At 44.3% G+C, this 15,650-nt stretch overlaps 1 protein-coding gene across 3 annotated transcripts in view; it reads right to left on the bottom strand.

The window, feature by feature from the left end:
* LOC107996638 (U3 small nucleolar RNA-interacting protein 2) overlaps positions 1–15,650 on the bottom strand; it is a 94,329-nt gene that overhangs the window by 10,931 nt on the left and 67,748 nt on the right. For all 3 annotated transcript variants that reach the window (XM_062070979.1, XM_062070978.1, XM_062070980.1), the window contains exon 9: positions 4,588–4,714. The gene's annotated coding sequence lies outside the window, so the exon portion shown is untranslated. The remainder of the gene's footprint in view (positions 1–4,587; positions 4,715–15,650) is intronic.

Here is a 15,650-nt window from a genome sequence, read left to right as displayed (position 1 = left end):
AGGAGAGGAGGGAGGAGAAAGAGAGAAGAAAAGCGAGCACAGACTCGAATTGAAGGAATCGCGGAGACGTCACACACATGGGAACGCGCTTTTCATCGCGGTACACGCATAAATTCCAGGCAGAAAATGTTGATGAAATCGGTGGTACACCGTAAAGGAGAGAAAGTTCGATCGCCCTTTTAAAGCGGCCGCACGCTTCGGATTTCTAAATTGCAGATTCGATGAGGCAACGAGCGACGAAACTTTTCATAGGATCGTGAAGCACCGTTTCGTGAAAGATTTAGAGACAGTTCCCCCGTCTTCGGGGCTCCGCTTCTAATACACTTTGCATAACCTTATTTACCGCCGCGCGATAACTCGAGTTAGGCTACCCGATTGAAATTCCTCCCAGAGGAACGGCCGGTGAACCGCGAAACCTGCAATCTTGCGTAACACGGTGTGTCGAGGTATCGATGGTGGTAATTGATGCGAAGACGAAATCGATAACTTATTACACTGGCCACGTACGTGGTGAGATTTAATCATTTCCTTTTTAAATCAAAATCAAGTTTCCTCTTTTCTTCTCGAACACGGATTTTCATTTGTTCTTTTGTGCTTGTTCGTGGATCTCAATTTATAACCTGCCCCGTTTCCTAAATGAAATTAAATGTGAATTCAATTTTCCTCAGCTATAATTGTATCGAAGATGAATACATATAGGCACACTTATCGAGGACGGATCCTTGAGGGGATTCCAACGTAACCCCTCTTTTGAACGGAACAAAAAGAAACGGCTCGAAACGTAATATTTGATTGATTGAAAGCCACTTACGTATACCAGCACCGATCTCAATCGCCGATTGTTCTCACCAATTACTGCCTATTTCTACACTATGTGTCCTTTATACCTAGCACCACTCGTTTGCCATCGTACACCTTTCCAAACGAACGAGAATAACGAAATTACGTCACTTATTTCTCCCCTTCCCCCACCCAAACCTTGATACCGTGGTCACCGAAGCAACGAGGCAGAGAATTAACCGACATAAAAGCTTGTTTCGAAACGTGTACGCGAACCTTCTACGACCGTGGAAAAAAGTCGCGAACATCGTTACGACATTTTCTTGCGAGTATCTATCCATACGAACCGATATCGTACGTACATTCTTCTCGCGCGTTATTCCTTTAGCTTCCTCTTCCTTTATCGATGTCTCCCTTTACGACAAACTAAATTCAACAATCGGTCAACGACGAACAACAGTGATGCTGAGAAGGAAGAGGAAGAGGAAAAACCAAAGCACTTCGTTAATAAACGCATTGATCTTTGCAACGATAAATAATTTTAAAAGATCGGTTATATATTTGGGTGAAACAATTGCGATCTCCGATCGAAAGATCTATAATATAAATCAAGAAGTAGACGACGAATCGTCCATAATAGATTCGGCAAAGAAAAAAAGAGGCATTCTATCCGACCAGCAAATGGTCCGATTACCCTCGTCATTATAGAAAAATTCCAGACGGAGAAAAGAAAGGAATCTTGAGAACGGCGAAGAACACGCAGTTTCTCTACCCTCGCATCGTGATCGATTCCCGTGATGATAAAAGGGAACGAGGTCAGTGACACGACGCAAGGAAGAGAGAAAAAAGGGGAAAAAGAAACCTTTCGCAGAATTTCGTTGCCACCCCGTATGGTTAATTCCATTTCATTACCATTTTCACGAGGCAACGTTCTGGATCCAATGGGAACAGGCCGAAAATTCGCGGTTTCGTTCCAGCGTAGTGTAATTTCGTATTCGGTTTATATATGCGATCCGCCGCCGCCTCGTGTACGAGAAGGGGTGGCGCCCATCCGTCGAATTGGTGGCCGATTTTATGCACCTGGAATCGACTCGGAGAAACGAAACGAAACGAAACGGAGCGGTTTAGACGATCGTCTCAAGGAAATGATAGAGAAGAGGTTGCCGAGTTGCCGGTTGATCCCGATATTTAAACGGAACACGGTGAGCCATCGTGATATTTTCGATGAAATTCCAGCGGTGGTAAAAAAATATCCTTCGAATCCATGGTTGCAAAAGTTACAGTTGGACTGGAATGGCCCCGGAGGCTCGTGCCCGCCGATACCCGCCGATTTCCAGTCGTCAAAATATACGTTGGTCCCGTTTCCAACGTTTTGTCTCTACTCCCTGCCTCATTTTAGCCTGTTGCTAATACCTGTTGCCCACCGTTTCCTCCACCTAGCCGTGGATCCGGCGATTGTTATTGCTGCTGCCGCTTTTGCGTGGCCCCTAGGCCCGATTAGCCATCAGAGGAAAGATTAGAGCGTGCCACGCTACTACGTTTTCGGCTCTCCTTTCGTGTCCTTTTACTTTCGCTTCGTCCTTCTTCACTCGTCTTGGAAACCAATCATCGGGGAGGAGGAGGAGAAGCGTTTCTCTGTCTGCGGATGTAAGCGAATGTCTATTATGGTAGCGGGTTATGGGCCAGTGAACCAACAGGATCCTGCCGTGAGAATCCTTCGAGACTGCATCGTTTCGCGGATTTCTTTTCTTCTCTCGACGGGGCGGGAACAGAGATTCTCTCCCTTTGCATTTTATTAGAAACGAGTTAGCTCTTCGAAGAAATTCCACCGTTGATGATCTCCGTTAATGGGAGGAATGTTCTTCCAATATCTGGGTCTTTTCGATGGATAAAGGGATGGAGAAGCGGTAAGGGGTGTATCATAAACCGAATATATATTCTTTTACGCGGAAAATGTAATTAAACGTTTCGTAATTGGTATTTAAGAGGCGATCGTTAGACCAATTGGCGCGAGTACGGGCAGAATGGACAGCCGAGGTCAAATTCGTCATGGTGTGGGAGAGGAAAACGAGAGAGAGAAAAAAAGAGAGAGAGAGAGAGACGTGTGATTAGTGTCAACGAGTTGGTGAAAGGAAATTTCTAATTGCATAGACGCGTGTAGACGCGAATGAGAAAAGGATACACCGACCGATCTATCTATACGTGGGAGAAGGCGTACGTATGGGTTTCGGCTAAAAAGGAATATCTTTTTTTTTATTCTACAGGATTTTTATTCGATGATGAACATTTGAGCTTGGAAGCTCGTTGAAAATGAATCGTAACCATGGTTTTTTCCTTTGGAATTAAAGGGCTTCGAAATCGAGAGATGGAACGGGATTGAATTTAAGCGGTGCATTTGACTCGAATGGTCCACGCGCTAGACGTAAACGAACGAACGCAAACTCGACTATTTTTCAACGACTATTTCTGTGTTGAGCCTTTCGGTAGGAATGCAACTCGTGTGCACGTGTTACTTTGAATCGCGACATGTTCGTTACGCCAGCTATTGCTTTGCACTCCGCATTATAGACCCGTTTGTACGCCATCTTATTTAAATTCAAATCGAGCAGGTGGCTGAGCAGCTTTACGCTGATTAGTGGAACGGTTCTTGCTCGAATCGTAGCTGGTTGTTCTTGGCGTTTCGACTGGTCAGCTCGAAACTTCGGTATCTCTAATTGCAAGTTACCGCAGTTATGGCGGATTTCGTTCCATTTCGTCCCATTTCAACCATTTACAGCTTTCCCATCTTTCATTTTAGTTCGACCAATTTTCTCGTTAAAATAAGAAGATTCGATCGCTAACGAAACATTTATAGAGCGAGGTGGAGTAATTTGGGTCAATAACTTGTTGAAAGAAAATCCTCTGATTATTAATAAAATTTATTTGAGAATGTATCGAGTATATAAATAAAATAATTTCAAATATTCACCAAATGCTTGGATCAAAGATCGCACTCGAGCAGTTCTATCTCACTCTACATTCATTTTAGAAAATGAACAGCTGTACTCCAAAGTAAAACAGACTATGCAACATAGACAGACCAAACAAATAGCATCGAATTAAACATTCCTGTGTAACGAAAAGAAAAACAAACGTTAAAGTTACTTTTGACGTGACGAGATCCACTCCAATTCCGGACCAACGATACACAAATCGTTCACGATTTCTCAATCGTTCCGAAAGGTTCGTTCGAGGAGAGAATCGGAAGAAAAAAAAAAAGAAATCCAGAAGAGGAAAAGAAAAAACGAAACGAACCGAGCCGATAGATTCACATTGTGAAAAATAACCGTATAATTATATCAGTTAAACATTGCCAACAATCCAAGCTAAAAACTTTCACGAGGCTCAAATATTACTCAACGACAATTCAAAAAAATAATTTGTGGAAATATGCGCCGACAAATTTCTGCCCCGCGACCGACAACCTTGTCATTATATCATTTTCAGAAAGAAGCAAATACCTGGTTCACCGGAAGACGTGATTTAAGAGTCCGTGTGGATGTCATTACGTGTATCGCGGTTAAATACAATCCCGTGAATATTTGTATCGTGCGAATGTCGATAACCATAGGTTTACCTTTGCGAAATCATCGATCCTGGGGCCTGGTGCACGCGCGTTTACGCGCGATTAACGAACACCGGCCGCTTAAACGGGCACGCGGGTCGATGATACAAAGAAGAATATCGATCTTTGCCATGCGAGAACAAGGCGCGTCGATCGAAATGGAAAACGACGTTGGTTTATAATAGCGAAGGTGATACTCTTACCTTAACCACCGGTTTTTCCCTCGGGATTGGGGATTGTTCGACCTTGGACTTCGTGACTACGGCGTAATTGGATTGGATTCGTTCGTCCGTCGTCTCGTTTCGCAATTATAACGTCGTTTAACCGGGTCTGTAAAATAAATAACGAGTTTGATCGTTCACCGCTTTGCATGTACGACGATACGAGTACTGTCACGATTGAAAAATGTATAAAATTGTAAAAGTGGAGGTAGCAGAGGGGATAGTCGGGATTTAATAGGAAGTAATCAATGATTGAAAGTTTGATTATAGGGTAATAAATCGCTTTTAAAGGTGATTCTTTGAGCTTGAAATATTCGTTAAAATCTATTTCCAATGTTTCATCGTGGATAATGAAATTCGATTAAAAGGTGGGAGGGGATTGGCTCATTTGTGATATGTTAAAATATATAATTTATTCCGATTATTTGCTTTCACGACGATAGAGAACGAAAGAGAGAGAGAGAGAGAGAAGCATCGCGGTCCATTTCAACAATTAATACTCGTTTTCACACGGGTCAGTAAACTGACCGAGGAAATGCCGGTATTAATTACGTCATATCAGATCGATGATCCTGCATCCGATGGCAAAGGCCCATTAAATATCCATGACCACTGGCCTCTATCTCGTTGTCAGGGAGACAGGTACGTCTGGTAATCGCATAAGAACATTACAGGGCTTACCTACAGCCACGCAACCCACTATCCAAGTTTCAGGCCTGGATCGACTCTTGTAATGCATTTAATCGTCACGCAGAGACAAACGAGGCAAATCCGTCGACACGGACGTCGAATCGCACCTCTAAGAATTAATAACTGCCGATCGTGTAATCGTTAATAGGTATTATTATTAATAACGGATCTCGCGGATCCCACTGATACGCCGTCGTAACTAAGGAAACGGTACATTCACGGAATCAAACTGTGTCTTTTCTTTCCCTACTTCTCTGGGAAATTACATCGATGAAATTATTTCCTAGTAATTACCTTTCAGCGATTGACTTCGATTCAGACATTAAGTGAAATTAAGAGGAGGTTTAGTGTCGTTTAACTGGAATATTTTATAGGCGGTTAAGAAACGCCTGAAGCAAAAAAAAAAAAAAAAAAGAAGAAGAAGAAAGAAAAAAATACGATTCCGTTAAAATTACATTAATTCAAAGAAGTAACGAAAAAAAAAAAAATCGATCCGTTACATCTTTCCTACTGGATTTCAAATACTGGAGAAATATCTCGATTCGAATTTTAAAACTGTTCACGCGGGACACGCGATCTTTTCTGAAAAGAAAAGATCGTATATACGAGATCTCGGCCGTGGCAAAGCAACGTGACTCTCTCGCCGGTGGCCCCCAACTTGGTAGCCTTTAACCACCGTGTTCGCTTTCTTCGAGACACGGTTACGGGTTATCGAAAAAGGACATTACCGGTTCGCGTTATTGTGACATAAATATTGAACGGCCGACACGGTTCGACTACCGTTCGCTCTCGAAAAACCTATTTCACCCGATCTTATTGACATTTTCGAACGCTCGGTTATCCGGATCGAATCCGACCGCGTAAATTATTAATAAGCCATTGATACGCAACACCGGGGCCCAGATACCATTTCGCCGCCCGATAACCCACGGTTTACGGGTGTTTTACGATCCGCCGTTCTTTTATTTAACAGAAGAGAAAACTACGCGTTAACGAACGACGCCGTTACGACCGCCGATTCCCCGATACTTTTCGCGCCACCGACTATGCGCGTTTTATTTACCGCTCGCCGAATAATATTTCCAGTCGGGGAAAAATTTGTTTCCGATGAATATTTTATATCATCGCGGGGCCATGCGATACGAGGAAATTCTTGTTCACGTTTCTTTTTTTTTCTTTTTTTTCCCCTCTCTCTTTCTAGAAATACTTTGCATTCATGACTTTCCACCGTGTATTTATATATCTCTCCTGTCATTGGACCGAGTCGCCCGTGATATGACCTGTTTCCACAGACGCGGTTAGCAAGATTGTGCAGCACGCGGTCGGTGCTTAAGCATTGGGCGTGAATGATGTTTGTTGGTTGGCCGATGGGTGAATAATCGCGCAGGAATTGCGTATGTGCCATTAATGAAAGAACGTGGATGGTAGAAGGAAGAGAAAGAGTAATAAAAGTTATGGAGGATAATAAACTTGGAGGTTGCCGGCTACTGTTCCTCTTCGACAATCTCAACCGTTCGCCGTTCCGAGTAGTAACTGACCTATACCATACCAGGTTGGTTAAAACTGTACAAAAACTGGGAGTAGGAGTCATTTCCAGAAAAAGAAACAACCCGTTATTCATCGTAACAGGTAACGGATGTCGTCCAACCCGTAGCATCCAGGATGTCGAGGTCCAAAATGCAACGAGGAGCGATGCTTTCTCGCGAAAAATCTTCTCGAAGATTCTCTTCTACAGAGAATCCTTCGATAAATCCTGATACTAGGCTTAGTAAATATCTAATAATAGATGAGGCGGAGTTGGAAAAATTCCAATCGACTGCCCACTAACGACCGATCGTCGTTAAGAAGGTGTTCGATGACTCATTGATAGATTTTCTTCTCTTCTCACCCTGCACATTCCTCCTTTATTGCGTGGTTCGCGCCATACGTCGATTATTTTATAGCACGTCGCGTAAATACGTTGAACCGGAGCGGAGTCTGAAATCTAAAATATGGCCGCTGTTGTTCTAAATCGTTTGGTTAATTTAACTAAGAGAGGGGGAGAAAGGAGGGAGGGGGGCGGTGAATAGGAGAGGGCAAAGGCTAGGATATGCTAATTAGATTACAGGCGGGTGTATGCCGGTTATGCGAAAATGAAAAGACCAACCATAAGTACGAAACCAGTCCCAAGACTGGACTGTTCTAACGCAATTCAACGTTGGCATTCTATCGTTAATGCGATGCATTTTTCACGGGCCGTTCGCCGCTATTCAAAGCTGTAGAAAGATCGTTACGAACGATCGTTCGTTCTATCTGGCGAAGTAGAAACGTTACGTCGTAATTAAGTGCATCGAGATGATACAAACATCTGATCGAAACTCGGTCAACTCGGTAGTGAATGTTCGGTAGTGTATCTTGCCTCTCTTGGGAAAAAAATATGATTATTAATAGCCATTAGGTTGTGACAGGCCTACTTCTTGCACGTGGCTGGACCCCGATGAAAGTGCAGTTAGTACGATTAGGACATTGAACGATTAATTATTCGCATTGTTTAGTTAGTCAGAGATGCATGCGCAATCCCTATCGGTTGAAAACTAGATTCGAAGCAGCGTAAGATCTTACGAAGATTTTTGCGTTGTAGTTAGAAATTTGTTGGAAAACTTTTCAAGAAAGAAAAAGAAAGTATATCGTATGGATTGTAATGAAAATTTTAATTTTTAGAGGGAAAAGTTTGGTTATTTAACGAGTGTTCCAGTTGAAGAATTTTTTTGGAGGGTAACAATTTAACTTTCATTGTAAATCAAACGGGTATTACGCTCTCGGGAATTAATTGGTTTTCGGTGATGTTTAAATTTGTACGGTGTTATTTAAGAATGGATTTATTTGACGGAAATACGAGATTTTTTTCATTCTTACTTTTAAAAAAAAGTGATTGATATTTTAAAAAATTTTTGCCGTCACGCGAAGAAATAATAATTCCTTTTTTTTCCCCCATTGCTACATTGTCAAATGAAATTAATGTCAATGAAACGTAAAAAAAAAATAAATAAAATTTGTAAAGGAACGGTATAAAATTAAATATTAAAATTTTTTAACATTTAACGAAATTCTAAGTATTAAGTTATTAATAATTTATTTAAAAACCACGATTTATTTCCAGATAGTCTAATATCATTGCTTCTTTTCTTCTGTTCGATCTTTCAAATTAATGGAAATTTACCTACGCAATCAATTTATTATAACTCTTTAGACGTTCTCTATATTTGATTCATAATCGGTATCTTCGTAAATTCGAAAAATAAATATTCGAAATGACACATTTGAATATCTTTTCAAAAAGTCGTAAACAACCAAGAATATATGCAATTTCGTTCACTTTCATTCGGACATTGTAAATACATATATAATCTGCATATGATATTACTGGAGAAACCGTGTGTTCCTTTAAAAAAAACTTAAGCACCAACGACAAGCTTTTGAATTTATGATAATTAAGATATACATTTTATCCCATTTTATCACTTTTTATCGACTCGTTAAAGCCTATGTTCATCGACTCATAACACGCTACTTAGTCTATTATTGGATTCAAAGCTAGTTACCGATGAAAGTTGCAATATTTGTAACGGCATAAACATGAAGTATGCTTTAAACGTTCGTTTAACGCGAATGTTAAACAACTGAAAAAAAAACAAGAAATCAAGCGACCTTTCAATTAAATTATTCAGGCCGGGCATAAATTTTTCTCCGCAAAAATTAAGAAAATAATCGCGCTTTTAAAAATTACGTAATGAAAATATCCGCCGAATTACTGGCGAATCAAATTACTGGAATCCTCGATTTCCTACCTAATTAAGTCATTTCGCGTTATTAACAAATATTTACTTTCCTCTTCTTAATTAAACCAGCCGCGCAAAACGAATAATCAGAACGGAGAGAATCGATCCAGAACCAAAGACGCGTCCCCTTTTTCTATAATTGTTCAGCCCGAATAATTATAATATTGCATAATGCCGTTTGCATTATCGACGGTGAACGCACCGTAGGTTTCCTCGCCCTTTTAATTGCCACTCCTACACAACACCCTTATCTTATCTCGGGCCGAACCCAAGTTTCTCTCAGGGAAACTGGTACAGCCCGCGTGGGCGTCGCGAATTCTTCTCGACCAAGCCAATTTTCCCTTCCACCGAAATTTCGTCTCGAGGAAATGATGGCGCCTTTTCGCGTAACGCGACGCACGATCACGCCTCAATTATCGATCACGTTCGTCCAAAGTCTCGAGATTCATCGCGAGAAGGCGCGAGAGATGGTGGAGAGATCCGATAGAGGATCTACGCGATCTATCTTCTCTCTTTCTTTTTCTACGCTCGGATCGTTGGCGGACAATAGGTCGAGAGAGGCGAGGTAATTGAAATCGAGGCGAAACCGGCACGAAACGGTTTCGCTTTTGAGACACGCGGCCGCGGACGGGTCGCCGTTAATTAAGAAAATTTGCATGATCGTAATCGGTGGCTCGTTAAGCGAAGCGATTCTTATGCCGTTCCACCGCCCCGCGCAGAGATAAGTCGATTCGACTGGGTATCGAATCGACGCCGAGGAGAGGGCCGAATCGTGGCCGATTTCGAAAACGGGCGTCGAAAAGTCGTGGTTGTTGCCGGGTCGACGGATCGATTTGCTCGCGACAACGCGTCTCCCAGAGCGTTGAGCCGCCGCTATTTGCCGGCTTACGTCTCGCTTACTCATGATCATGAAAGTGTAATTGCCGGAGCGGAGACAACCCGTTGGTATACACGGGTTACGTGTACAGCGTGGCTGATTATTCGCTCATAGAAAATTCATCGTTGAGACTAATTGCGACTAATGGTCTGGGACTGGGGATCAGTCGAGGGGTTAAGCTGCCGGGTAAGAGGATCGATTGCGAAAACCGATTCGAAGGCGTTGCTACGGGAGTTTGACACAGCGAAACGACACGAGAGGAGGGGAGGGCGGAGACGAAGGATGATCGAGAACCGTGTAAATACGACTGCTGGAGAATCGAAGATAGGGATAGACGTAGAGATATCTGGGAGTCGAGAGACGGACAGAGAGACAGGGAGAGAGAAGTAAGTAAAAGCTGAAACAAAAGACGCAGCGTGGAGCTCTCCTCCTCCTCCTCATCGTTGTCGTCGTCGAGCATCGTTGCTGTTACAGTATATAGTTGCACGCTCGTGACTACAATACCCGGTCCCGTGGAAAAGGAGGCTGCCAATCGGGCAGATTCAGGCAGTTCCTGCTAACTTTCTCCTCTCGACTGCGGCGAAACTCGGCTAGCTTCGAGTCATGATCTCTTATGTAGATCTACTTCTTCCTCGTCCAACCTCGCTCCTCCTCCGCTCGCCTCCTGTTACCACCACTACTACCACTGTCACGTTTCGCGTACAACACTTCTAGCCGCTTCTCGTCTTCTTTCTCTCCTGCGCCTCTATGTTGCTAGCTGCCGTTTTTACGAGCCGTTCTTGCTCCGGAATCGGTCGCTTACCTCACCTCGTTCCAACATACACCGACGATCTTTGGAGACACGCTGCGCTTTCTCGTCTATCCTAGCCAGCTCGTTTGCCGGTTGCCACGGGGATTCGGGACATTGGACGAGCACGATCCGCGGTTTCACACAGCGAGGCTTGCAAGAAATCGGCTTCCTTAGAGACGCGACACCCGTTACGCTCGCGATCGTGATGAGAGATACATCGTTGTCCCCGGGACTCGATCGAGTCTATCCTTTCGCTTCCCGATAATTTACGTGAGATCCTTCTGAATTATGCCCGCGTTTCGCGTTTACATGGATAATCTTTATGACTCGGGAGCTCGGAAACGGTTTTTTGCGGTAAATTATGTCCCTAATAATCTCGTATGTTCCTCGTCCATTCTCGTAAAATTCGTGCATAAGGAAACGATGAAACCGACGAGGCCGGGAATCTTTTCATTCCGGGAAAGTAAAGTACGGTGGTTAAGTTGCGCAATATCTGGATACAATGAAGGTATATAAATTCGCGTTACCGTGCGACATTCGACTCGAAACGATGGAAACGGTAGCAGCGTAACGATCCGATCCGCCCGTTCCACGCGTCGATCCGATCCTCCTCTTGATCTTTAAATTACTCACGCCGCGTAGAAAGTTGCCAATTAACTCTGACAAATAAGCCATCGTCGTTTTACATAAGAAATTTATCAAGTGCGTGTTCCGCTAAGTAAAGCGTGCATCGCGGCTTTTTTTCCACCTCGATCTCGAGAGCGAGCCAAGATGGCCACCGTCGTGAAATTCGAGCCAACTCGTTACTCCTCTACCAATCAGAAACTGCAATTTGCTTCTCGTACGCTCAAGACGCCCTGGCGCCTTCTTACACGAGTCGGTCGAGACACGAATGATTTAATCGAGCACGATCGATCTTTCACGGCAATCCACACGTCAAAGTTCATCCGACGCGACGGATTTTTCCATGAAAGTCGATCACCACCACCGCAATCATCCTTTTTTAAATGTCGCGTCGTCTCGTTGCCAAGTCTCTCCACGACCTAAATAATTACAAAGATCTCGCTCAATCGGCATTCCTAGCGACGCCTATGAGAAACACCTACGCCGCCGGTTAAAAGTCTCTCTCTCTGTCTCTCCACGATCTCTCCCCCAAGCCGTGAGTGTACACGATTTTGCGTTCGTTTTGTCTCGTTTTGCTCTCGATGGGCGAGCCGTGTGACCCACATTCGCCGCGGAGAAGCTCGAGGGAATTCCCCGCCATTAGAGAGAAACCGCCGCGGATCGGATCTAACGAACAATAGAGATCCGCGCGAACGATAGCCGGAGCTCACCACCCTTCTAGAACCCGATAATAGTAACCGCCCTTTATTTTATTTTTCGACCGGGCCTTCGAAAGGCGGGCATGCAGGCCCCCCATTCTATGTAGATACACGCGGCACGGACAATCTACGCCGCGCTCGGTTTTCGCGTACGCAGCGCGAATGCACCGATTCAATGGCCTCTAAATCTCGCCGCTCTATGAATAATTTACGCGTGTCGCGCTTTCTAATTGACAATTAGCCGCGACAAATAGCGTCATAAACGCTCGCGAGCAGACGCGATCGATTTGGCTCCCCCTCCTCCTTCCCCCCTTTTCTTTCCCTTTTTCTTTCTCTTTCGAATCCGTTTTATCTCGGGACCCCTTCTGCACAAATCTTTTCTCGTATATATAAAAGCGTCGCGATTCGCGAACGCGTAAGGGAAATCCTCGCGGCGAGCAATGGTCCGGATTTATTAGAAGCGATCCTATTTCCATAATTCGTTTCGTGGAAATGGAAATTTCTTGGAAAGGTTTCATAACAGCTAAATATACAGAATGTGTGTACGATTATAAATACGAGACGGCTCGAGTCGAGATAAGAATGAACTGAAAACGAAAATAAAACTATTCGATCGAAATAAATCTCGAGGGCCACGCAACGATTGGTCGATCCTCTTCGCGACAATACGAAAAATCCCGTCTAATTTAAATTCCCCGAGCGAACTTCTGTCTCAACACAACACGTGTGTCGCACGCTCTCCTCGTAGGAGGAGGAGAGAAACCGACCAACATCACCGCGTATCGAATCGCGATCTCGTGAACCAGCGAGCTCACTCTCGTTCTGCCACGACCGGAGCGTGATATCATTGCGGCGTTAAGGAGTGAGTCACTTCCTATTGACATTAAGAACGACAATCGAGCAGCTCGCCCCTCTGCGCCCCTCCTCCTCCTCCTTCATTTTCGAGGGATCATCGTCGTCGTCGTCGTTCCGCGCTTCCACACTGGCTTGACCTCGTTGCGCAATCCACTCCCGCGTCAAGAGGATACTCTCGTGAACTCCGATGACTCTGGCACACGCGCACGCAGTTACAGCGAATCTGATTCCTCGTCCAATTCTGGGGCGAGCTGGTTCCACGAACGGGGAAAATACATCCGCCGTGATTTTCTGTTTTCTGTCGCGAGGAGGAGGAGGAGAAACGCGCGAAAAGACGAGAAGAGGACACGGAGAAGGAGGAGGTTTTTGCCGTCGATGCATAAATTCCGCCGACTTTGCGTGCACCGTCTCATGAACCCCGGGAATCTGGGGTAAAAAGGGTCGGACAGGTTTACCAAGGTTCTTCTTTGTTCACCGCCTTGTTATCGTTCACCGCTTGCTAATTCATCGATTATCCTCCGCGTTTGATTCCTTCGTAGAAATCGATTTATCTATTGCCTTTTAAGAAAAATTTTTAACGTCATATTTCTCGCGTACCCGTTGCGAGAAACACCATCCTGATCTATTTGCCATCTTTGCATTATATTGTCATCGAGATCGTGCTGTAAAGTATCCGTACACGTATCTTCACGCTACAAAAATGTTACCCGATTTTTCGAAATACGTCAACGTATTCAGCATTGACACGTTGCGCAATTGCAGAGAAATCCTGGTGGTTATGTAAAATTTGTTTGCTCGAACTGTCACTCGAGCCGAAAACTTTCCCCGACAATCGTCGAAAGAAGATGATATTTCCGTGGCTACGTGATCCGCGATTTGAAATCGATCGAGGCTCGGGTCGGCCCGATACCGAAGAGACGAGTGACCTTAAAGTCGTTTCTTTTGTCCACGGGTTCCACGAACGAGTTCTCGTGTTCCACGTGGAGACGCGTGGAGAATCGCGAATTTTACAAGGAATGCCATTCGAGATCCTAGGAACATCGTAGCCCTCCTCGTCGAAATCGGCGCGGCCCTGACCGTGGCCCAACACTCCCTCCTTGTCTTTTCGCCACGATTGTTCCGTACGTGACGTGAAATCAATCGATTCTAACCGCGTTCGTCGATCGTGTCCCTATATTCCGACACTCTGCGCGACACGCACTTTTTATACATCGTTTAAGAGGGCCCCTTCAGTCGGGCTTGTTCGTAGCGTCTAGATTGTCCGGCTGTTGAATGATAATTGGGGGTCGCGTTGAATGTTAATTTCGAGTTGGTGACACACACGTGGACCTCTCTTAGCTCTTAGCGTACGTCCACAGAATTCGTCAATTTATCTTTTGCCGTGCGTTTTAAGAATACGTGGGATATGGTTAGTCAGATTTTAAGGATCTAAGGATACGCTTCGTCGAATCGCTTGTCTCCAATCTCTTCAAAATTGTTTCCGACAAAAATACTTATACTATATATAAAGAAGAGACAATTCTCTTTTCAAAAAAATAAATTAACTTGGTAAAAATTTCCAAGCGCCAGGTTTACCCAGAGACGTACGCAATTTTTGCGGGAGCCGCGATTTCACACGCACGGAGGAGGGATTAAGGGGCGCAGAACGGTTCGAGGTTGGTTAAGATGGGAGGAAAAACAGCGCCGACGGCGAACGGCTACGTGATCAGCATATCCCTCGCCGGGCGGATATCTCGCGGGTCCCGTGAGAAGGTTTCGATCGTTAAAAAAAACTTGATCGACTTTCCGTGAAACCAAGATCCGGCGAAAAAAAATAGGATTATCATAGACGTGTCCCGCCCTCGTAAAACAACGGCCCTCGTTTCAACGACTATTTATCTCGGCAATTTATCTCCTCCTTTCCGTCACCGGTATAATAATAACACCGGTGAATTTATACCTTTCTTTGTAGAAAGAAATCCCCCCCGATATTTCAATCTTTTATCTTCGACTTCGTGTTCGATTTCCGCGAGGCGACACGATACGTTCGCGGCTCGTCGCCACCTCGAAACCTTTACCCACCTGCGGATTCCTCCCAGGTTTTATTTTATCATAAACGATCCGTGCCGATGAGATCGGCTCGGTAGCAACCGGTTCCATGCGCAAGCGCCATCCGCAAACGTGCGATTGGAACGAAACTCGGTCGAAGTTAACTCGTTCGAAGCTGAGGGGAGGGAATCGGTCTCGAGCTCGATTCGACCCCGTCTACTTACTCGATGGAAAATTTTTTACTCCCTTTTTATGAACATTCGCACGAGCAACCACCACTTATCGTTTTCGAAAAAACTCTCGGGAGAGGTAGGCAGGTAGAAATTGTGTAATCCGAGGCTTTTAGTAGAGTTGTCGATTCTTTTTTTGGTGAAATTTTTTGCGATAAAAGGTACAGGGTGTAGGTGTGGATCGTAAAACGCGAAGTGTTTTCGATACGGATACTTGGCACAGCATCGTGAAGTTGTGGTATCCAATATATAAGTTAAACGGAAAAAAAAGAAAACAGTGATACGTGTAGTATAGTTGGTTGGTGGGTTAAATTTTAAAATTTCTGCCCGTTGAAAAAATGAGAAATATGTATAACGATGTGTCTTTCTACGTTCATCTTTAAACATCCTTAAAATTACTTGGAAATTATTCGAGGTTTGTATCGCCGCTGCATC

Source organism: Apis cerana, linkage group LG2, assembly GCF_029169275.1.
Source record: "Apis cerana isolate GH-2021 linkage group LG2, AcerK_1.0, whole genome shotgun sequence".
Classification (NCBI taxonomy): domain Eukaryota; kingdom Metazoa; phylum Arthropoda; class Insecta; order Hymenoptera; family Apidae; genus Apis; species Apis cerana.
Note: the sequence above shows the minus strand (reverse complement) of the source record. Positions and strands in the feature narration are given on the sequence as shown.